Genomic DNA, 10,113 nt, shown 5'->3' on the forward strand with positions numbered 1-10,113 from the left:
TAACCCATCTCGCTCGCCAACTCCACAAAACAACGGCACGCAAGCTAACTAGCCTAGCCAGCCCCATGCAACGTTCAATGCCCTCTCGGGAGCCGTGCCTCTCGAGAACCGTTCATTCATGTAATCTGCTCAGTACCAATCCAACTATAAACAATTCACACATGCTTAAAATAACAAACTACTTTAAAAGAAAAGAATCTTTAAAACATCCCCACCTTCCAACGCCGCACACACAGTCCAACACGAATCATCTCTCCTACCCTTCTCTCCGCCTGGCTCTGTAGTACCGTGAACGTTACACACTCCCCATTCAACACCATGACGTCATCAAGCAGCGACCTCTTAATATCGTACACAATCGTTACTGCATCAATAATAACCCTCAAAACGGGCACAATCTCCCCAACCTATGCCTCGATACGCTTCTCAACAATAATTACCGCCACAGCGTTTCGTCAATTCTTCCCACATCGTCGTCGTAACGTCCCCAGTTTCACCGCGGACTTTTCCACAGAGCTAAGCTAGTTAGCCCCAATCACCAATATGACTCGCCCCAGACCCATGATCGTTGGTCATTAAAATATCATAACAATACAACAATAAGCTCTTACGTTTCGTCAATCATTCCTAACCATAGCCATTGTTCACACATTCAATCATATTGCCACTCCTAACCACAAATAAAAATACAAACCTCCATTCAGACTCACATACTATTGTCCCTCGAACGTCGCACGGCAGCTCTCACATCCCGTCTCACTCTATTCAATAACTACCGCGCGACTATTAAACCGAGACCAAGTGTAATCGTACACATTTCTATACTGAATGTTTAAGCTTACCATAGCTTTGCAATCGAATTCCCACTAAGTACTTAATCAGTCATCTTAACCGAAATGTTTCCAAGCGCATCGTCCCCCGTTCCATCACAGCGCACGCAATTGATCAACACGCCGGTATGTTCAAGATTAAAAAGGATCTTTCAGATCTGCTCGAAATACGCCCTAAAAATGAACATATATCTTCATTTAATTCGGCTGATAGCTTTTCGCAGATATCCATGTCCTGACTACCATTGCTCAGCCAAAAAACTATTATTATTGAAGCCCCTTGAACACGCCAGCCCCGTTTATATTAACCATTACGTGATAATCCTGTAATCGCACAACACGTTCCCTGATTCATGCAGATCCTAAATCGTCTTCACCATTCCTGATTTACATGTTCCAAAACAGCGACAGAGCCCTTACACACCCGGCTCTCCCCCCATTTCAGACACGCAAAAATTACCAATCATTACAGCGCCCTTTTCCTGAGAATAATTCTAGGGTTCTCATATACTCAGGACGCGCTCCTGTCGCACGCCAACCAGATTACCGAGCATTCTGATCAATAAAGCCTTCCATCTGTTGCCATCCGACGCTTTGACCACCCCATAATCAGATAGTTATGCCCGCTTCTACGTCATCATATTACAATAACATGAGGCCTCCTCTTTACTTCACACATTCCTATATGAGGCATTATCTTAGCAACCCCCCTCGTATAGTTCATAAAGTATATTCCATACGAGACTCAACCCCCGTGGCCCGCATAGGCCGGGAACGGCCTCTTGTGTCTGAACAAACACACAAACATAAAAAGCCCACGTTTGCATGTTCACTGCACAACAAGCGCGATCCCTATACCCCCGGACATCCTAACCTAAGCCACCGCTCCCCCATCCCTGTATGCAAAAGGCCATATTCACCGTGGGTCCCAACTAGTGGCGTACACAACCAGCCTTCATCCTGTCCCCCTGTCCTCCATTCCAGACAACAAGCCCCTGTCTGCAACTTCAAACGCAGCAACCCCCAGCTCTTTTCCCTGCACGTCCCCAACACACAGCAAGGTCCAGAGACCTCACCGCACCTCTTCAGGGGGGGGCACAACAGGGTGGGTAAGAACGGCACCATTTCTGTAGTAAATTCCTACAGAATCCTACAATAATCTAAGGTTATTGTAGTACAGGACAAATGGGATTGCTTATCTGGAAGGAGGAGGAAGGGATCATGTTGATAGAATTGTTGGTCTCTTCATCTGACTTAAAGCAGATGAAGAATTAAACGTGTAGCCAGACAAAACCATGAACTATAGTTCAACTCAGCATTTATTTGAGCCAGAGGCCAAGATGAATAAGAAGTTGCCTTTTGCATACAAAAGATTATCAGAAAACATTAACAGGGCTGCCGTGTACAGAAATCACAATAAGGTTTGCATTCTCAAACCCCAATATGTACATAAACAGTCACTCGTTAACATAATTTGAACATACATTGACAATACTGTAAGCCCTTTTTGTATGTAAGTAAGCCTGGTTTCTAAGCTAAGTTTACATTACATTCTAACCAAACAGGGTGTGTCCATTTCGGCTTACTTACATACAACAGCACAGCAGCAGTCTCTCGATGGTGGGGAGCGGGGAGCACGCAGATCGGGGTTGGGATCTGGGCTCCAGTCTAACACTTTGTCGCCCCTTATATCTTATAATTTCTAGCCAATAATAGCACATTTTACTAATATGGTCCTCCAATCCGGCTGGTTCTTCTGGAGGTTGGGTCTTGTCCCACGGGTGGGGGCTGGTGTGATGTCATCTGGTGGGGTGGTGTGAATAGCCCCCTCCTTTGGGCCATAGCTTCTCATGTTTGGACAGAGAGGGGGCCTGCCTATGGCCCCCGTCATCGTCGTCCTCCCGGGAACAGAAGGGCCTACCTATTACCATACAGTACTAACCAGATTCTTTGTAAGTTACCTACACCAACCTTTATTTACCAGATAATATAACAGTGTTAAATATACCAGGATTTAGATTGAGTCCCCATTTCATCTGTGGGGTGCAACTTATTTACATAGTCTTTGTTGTCTCCTGATTACATTAGCTTGAGGGGGCTTTATGACCTGTAACTGTTCTCAGTCTGCTTATGAGAGGGGGTTGGTGTAGAATGTCTGTTTTTCCTACATTATGACTCTCTAATTATTCACACCTATTAATTATGAAATTCAACGTCAATACTACCACAAAAGTCAACCAACGAACTCGATTCTTGTACCGGATCTCCTCTCTGGTAAACAAGAATACCCTGAAGACTCTGGCAGGAGCACTCATTCAGGGGTACTACGACTATGCTTGCACCTCATGGTACCAAAGCACCTCAAAGGCGCTAAAAACAAAATTACAAACATCTCAAAACAAATTGGTCAGACTACTGCTTGACCTTACTCCTAGAACCCACCTCACCCCTGCCCACTTTGACAACCTAGGATGGCTTAGAGTAGACGACAGAGTACAGCAACTTGCAATGGGCCTGGTCTACAAGATACACTACACGACCAAGGTACCCATGTACATGTCAAAATACTTCCCAAAGGTCAGTGAATACCACGATCACAACACCAGAGGGAGCTCCACAAATCATGTTAAACCCAGATTCGGCTCAAATAAGGGACTAAACACGTTTCGCAATTATGCCACATCAATGTGGAACGCCCTACCCAAAGCTGTAAAGGAATGTGGATCACTACCCACTTTCAAAACCTCTCTCAAGGGACACCTACGGGAGACTGCAATTCAAAACTGGCCCCTGTAAATATCCTAACCCAACCCCCTCCAATGTACAGTCATTTACCTAGTATGGTTTTGTCAATAGTCCAATGTACAATTTTGTTTGTTTGTACAGTGTCTCCCCCCCCCCCCCCTCAATGTACAGTTTTGCTTGTTTATACAGTGTGTCTCCCCCCCCCCCCCCCAACCACCTCCAATGTAAATTACCCAGTATGGTTGTCAATATCCCAATGTACCCAACCCCCCCCCCCCACCCAACCTCCTCCAATGTACAGTTTCTACGTCAAATGTATATACTCCCTTTTCTTGACTCCTTCTGTATCACAAACAGTACTGTATTTGCAAATCTGGTATGTCATAAATGTATAGATGTAGCAGTACTGACTATCTGTATGTCATGTATGTCATATATGTCCTGATGAATTGAAAATGGGGGACCCTGATGTAAACAAGACGAAAGTCTTTCTCTGGTCTGCATCCCCTTAACAATTGTGTGTATTGAGCTGTACTGTATTGTACCCATTCTGCAATCTGTTAATAAAGTTTTCAATCAATCAATCAATCAAGATACCCTGGGTCTACATTTTGCATCACCTAGGTGACCTACTGTTCAAGACACCAGCCTTAGAAGTGAGCACCGCCACCTGTACTTTTGGGCGTCCGCGCCTGTAAGGGGGGGGTGGGCTTTAATTTGCTTTTGATATTTCATTTGGTGCTCACTGGTAAGTCCTCCTTGCTCTCTGTGTTGCTGATTTGTGTTTTGTAAAATAAATATTATTATTTTGCAAATTGCAAGTTTTGTGTCACTGCACCCTCACCTACCCTGTCTGTGGCCTTGTGTTGCGTCTCCCTACTGGGGTGCGTAACAGTCAGCAGCAAGGGTACAACTCTGGCAGCTAACTAACATTGTTCATCAAACAGTGTTGATTTGTGTTGGTGCTACAGTCTTGAGTGTATTGTAGTATAAACATATTACCATAGTAGGTAGTAATATAGGCAAGGACGATTATTTAGTAGCAAAGTGCATGATAGTAAAAGACAGTACGAAGGTGTTTTTAGTCAACGGCAGAGTCAATAGTTTGGTCAGAGTTTCAGCAGAACATCTATCCGTATTTAATATCAATTTATCAAATGGTATATTGCCAGAGAAGTAGAAGGAATCTCCACTGCCCAAAGATAAAAGATCCACAGTTACAGGGCAAACAGTTGACCCATTAATCTACTTCCAATGCTTAGCAGGGTGATTCATTTATTTTTTAACGGATGCAGAAATAGTACACTGCCCAAAGATAAAATATCCACATTCATGGGGCAAACAGTCGCCCCAACGCTGAGCAGGGTGATTATAAAATCTTTTTTTTGAACAGATGCAGAAATATTCAATTATAAATGATAAAATAATACATTCCAGTCTCATGCATATGGTGTCAAGAGAGCAACTTTATCTTAACCCTTTCACTACCACACTACAGACGGTTAACCTTCTGTAGTGTGGTTGTGAAAGGGTTAACCCTCTGTATTGTCGCAGTAAAAGGGTTAACCCTTTGGTAGTGTGGTTGTGAAAGGGTTAACTCTTTGTCGTGTGGCAGTGAAAGGGTTAACCCTCTATTGTTGCAGTGAAGGGGTTAACCCTTTGGTAGTGTGGTAGTGAAAGGGTTAACCTTCTGTAGTGTGGTTGTGAAAGGGTTAACACTTTGAGTGTGGCAGTGAAATGGTTAATGTTGAGGGAGAAACACAAGAGGTCACTGCTGAGAAATTGCTCTCATACCTCAGTTGACATTGTATTACCAAGAAGTGCACCGTCAAAATTGTCAACAGCGTTAAATTTCTATAGGCGTTCAGATGATCAGACATTCATGCGCATGCATTATGTGTACACTCACACACTTGTGTGGTTGTTTTGTTTTCTTGTATGTATGTCCTGTGTGATGTCAATAAAGTGCAGGGGTGTAAAGTACAAAGTACAATTACTCAAGTACTTTACACCCCTGCACTTTATTGACATCACACAGGACATACATACAAGAAAACAAAACAACCACACAAGTGTGTGAGTGTACACATAATGCATGCGCATGAATGTCTGATCATCTGAACGCCTATAGAAATTTAACGCTGTTGACAATTTTGACGGTGCACTTCTTGGTAATACAATGTCAACTGAGGTATGAGAGCAATTTCTCAGCAGTGACCTCTTCTGTTTCTGTTTTTGGGGATTTGTACTTTACTCAAGTATTATTAGGTTTGTATACTTGTACTTTTACTCAATTACAAAAAAAACATACTTTTTACTCCTTACATTTAAAATGCAGACCTACAAAGTACAAATCTCGCAGGTCCAACCATTTTAATTTGTATATTTGTTTCTCTGGCCAAACTAACGTTAACGTTATTAATCCTGTGGCCGCACTTTATTTAAATACAGCCAATCAAATGCCCATCAATGGAAAATTAACCCACCCATACCCATGCTGATTGGTCCTTGTGCAAGACTAGAAAGGGGGGATCTTTTATTAAACACCTGCTATCAGAAGAATAGACAGTCAGAGTGACAAGCTACAGAAGATGGCCACAAACGATAGTGCGAGTGATGAAGAGGACAAAACGGAACATGTCATTGCCCCGGAATAAAAAAAAGTTTTTACTTTTACTTTTTAGTAGGCTATGGACCCAGGGTGTTTTTTTCACCGATACCAATTTTTTTTGGGAAATATACTTTTGGATATTGCAACTACTACAGAAAAACTTGAGTACACAAGTTCAAGTTCAACTCAAGTTCAGACCTATGTTACTCTATTTCATTAGCACTAAAAGTGAATTTTCTTTATTGTATCAGAAACTTCAGAATGTTATCTTTCAAAAGAGACCAGGCTCATGTATGTGCTAAGTATAAAGTATAGTATTTTGGTTTGCAAAAAAAGTATGCAGTCCTCAAGTTCAAGTTTAAAAATTGCCACTTTTAAACTTTTTTTTTACTTTTACTCAAGTGTGTTTTTAGCCAGATACTCTGACTTTTACTTGAGTACGATTTTGAGACGGTACCCATACTTTCACTTTTTTTACACCTCTGATAAAGTGCATAACAACACTAATCGATGAAGACAATTGTGAGGTTTTTGTCCGTTGCTCACCTACTCGCTCTGTTCCTTTAAGCCTACTCGCTCTGTTCCTTTAGTTTTCTGTTAATCAATTGCATTCTCCTCACCTCACTAGCCCCCACCCTCGCGTTCGTTTGCTCTTCAGCAGCCACACCCTTGGACTACCTGTCATTATGTGTTTGATTGGTCTGGTGCCAAACACACACTTCTAGTTTCAAGTATCAATTACCTTCACGCACCTGACGTGTATTCTAATTAGTTCCCCTTTGGGCTTTAAGTACCTCGCTCTTCCCCTCTAGCCTTGTCGGGTCGTTCCGTATCATATCTCTATCACCAAGACTCCTTCGGGAGGTTCTCTGTCTGTTATGCTGTTTTCATCTCCGGCGTGAGAGGCGCTCTAGCCTTCGCCTCCTGTCGCCGTTTGCCTGGAAGGAGACACTGGACTGCGCTCTCTAAACTTCCACGGGAGGTATTCCAGTGTTCCACTTCAGACCTCCGCGCAGCAGACGTCCAGACGCGCATCCAGACCTCCGCGCCAGATGCGCTCTAGCCTTCGCCTCCTGTCGCCGTTTGCCTGGAAGGAGACACTGGACTGCGCTCTCTAAACTTCCACGGGAGGTATTCCAGTGTTCCACTTCAGACCTCCGCGCAGCAGACGTCCAGACGCGCATCCAGACCTCCGCGCCAGATGCACTCAAGCCTTCGCCACCTGTCGCCGTTTGCCTGGAAGGAGACACCGCACTGCGCTCTCTAAACCTCTACGGGAGGTATTCCGGTGTTCCACTCCAGACCTCCGCGCAGCAGATGCGCTCTCCGTACCGGCGCGTACTCAAAGCAGACGCGCACCATCCAGACCTCCGAGCCTGGCGCGCTCTTCCGCGCAGCAGATGCGCTCTCCGTACCGGCGCGTACTCAAAGCAGACGCGCACCATCCAGACCTCCGAGCCTGGCGCGCTCTTCCGCGCAGACGCGCTCTTCACTCCAGACGCGCATTCAGACGCACTCCAGATGCGTCCTCCGTACCGGCGCGTACTCCAAGCAGTCGCGCACCACTCAGACCTCCGCTTGGACAACCCGTTCCCCGTGGCGACGCGCTCGCCCTGTTGATCCTGCTCTCTTTACGCACAGCGCCTGGGTGAGTTTTGCAAGACTGTCTTTGACCCTATTCGTTTTTCGTGTGTTTAAGACACTGAAGATATCCTGCTTTTTGTCAGACTGTCACTCACCCAGTGTCAGCTTTTTGGATTGTTCATTGGGATAATATTTGCTTTAACATCGCTCACTGTGTGTATTCACACCGAAGATATTATCACTTGGATTATTGTTTGGACTTCGCTGACTGTGTGTATTCACACCGAAGATACTGTCACTTGGATTATTATTGGGACTTCGCTCACAGTGTTTATTTGCACCGAAGATTCTATCACGTGGATTTGTGTTTGGGACGTTACTCAGTGTGTATTTACACCGAAGATTCAGTCACTTGGATCACTCTGTTTTGGGACAAGTCACTTCTCCTGTCACCTGCTCTGTTCCCAACTGTACTCTGAGCTAACCCGCTCCCTCTCTCCCTCTCGGTCCCGTTTACCACCTCGGAGAGCTGCCGAGAGGAATCTGCAGAGCGGCTCTGACGTCACCGTCTGCTTCCCCAGACGAACCATCCCGGGAGAAGCTGCAGAGCAGCAACATTCTTCTAATGCTTGTATCCCAGTCTTTGTCTGTTTTCCCCACTCTTGTCCTCCTAGTCCTCCCTGTCCCCAGCCCGCCTCCGCGGGCCTCTGTCCCTGTTTCCCCTCTCTAGTCTTTCTAGTCCTCCCTGTCCAGTCCTCCTAGTCCTCCCAGTTCCTGCCCTTGTCCCTTGCCCTGTCCTGTTTCCCTTAGCCTTCCCCTTAGCCAGCTCGCCTCCTAAAGGCACTGTGCCCTTTCCCATTCTTGTTTTCCAGTAATTTGTGTTCTCCCTTAAAGGGACAGTGCCGTTTTCTGTGTGTTTCAAGAAATGCCCAGTTCTTGGCTTACTCTCATACCTGTCTTGTGTTGTGCGATTGGGGTCGGTTACAAACCATAACAACAATAACGTTTTTTTTTTGTAAAGTGGAACTTGAACTTGATGTCATGCCACATACCGTACAGTCCATACTTGCACAGCGATGAACCGTGTTGAATTAATGGTCCTGGTCGTGCTAACAAGTCAGTCACCTCTTGTCAAATAAGTCCATATGTGCGTTGGACAATAAAGGCACTACGGAATGTGATGAGTTTGTGAAGGAAATGTGTATATGCATATATCACCTTCCATCATTAGTAAGTATTACTATATAGTACTACCTACAGTACCTATTGTACCAGTATTACTACTATAGTACAGTAGTATGTACCTTTAGCACAGTGTTACTACTACTGTACTACTATTACTACTACTACAACTACTACTATAGTACAGTACTATGTACCTCTAGCACAAGTGTTACTACTACTGTACTACTACTACAACTACTACTATTGTACAGTACTATCTACCTCTTCTACTAGTGTCAGTATTACTGTACAGTACTACCTACTTATTTGTCGTATCTAAAGTGTTGCCATGGCAGCCGCCTATTGATCCTTTAAATCGACTGCCCACATAATGTGGACGCCATGCATGAAAGGGTTAATTGCATTTTGTGTTGTATTGCTTTCTCCTTCTGACTCCAGGGAGAGTAGCTCTCATTAAATTGGCAGATAATCCTAATACAACAATAAATAAATAATAACTTTGCAGCAGTTCTTGTACCAGCAAGTTATAGAACAAGCATGCGTTGGCTCAAGTACGCTGTTACTACTGTAAGCCTTTGACTTACCGTTTGCTTTTGTGTCAACACAAACAGATTCTGTTTTTGAATATGTAATATATGTACTTATTTGTAATGTACCTTCTTCCTGTGGTCAATTAATACTTGTACATAATGTACATTGACCGCCCCCATTCACACACATTCTGTACACTGATGTTGTGCGGCTTGTGCCAAGTGTTGCTGCTGCTCTGTACCTGCAAGTAAGGTTTTCACATATTTATTTTTTTGTCACAATTTTAATAGTTATGTTATAATAAAATATAATTAGGATAATACTGTTTTATATTTATGTATCACCTTATATTTGAATAATTTCTTAAATGTATGTATAGAACTACATTGTTACTTCGTTGTCACAGTTATTCTAGTACCCTATGTTTTACTCTGTTCCCTATGGGGGATTTGTTTACAGTGCCCCCTGCTGTTCAGTTTCAGTTTGCTGTTCTGCTTCATCTTCTGCTTTAGCCTCTTGCAGAAGAGAGCAGCCCTAAAAGTTTAAGTTTATTTGGATCCCCATTAGCTGTTACAAATGGCAACAGCTAGTAGCTACTCGTCCTGGGGTCCACACAAAACAATAAAT

The sequence above is a fragment of the Notolepis coatsorum genome (genome assembly GCF_963971535.1).
Source record: "Notolepis coatsorum genome assembly, chromosome: 7".
In the NCBI taxonomy this organism is placed as follows: Eukaryota; Metazoa; Chordata; class Actinopteri; order Aulopiformes; family Paralepididae; genus Notolepis; species Notolepis coatsorum.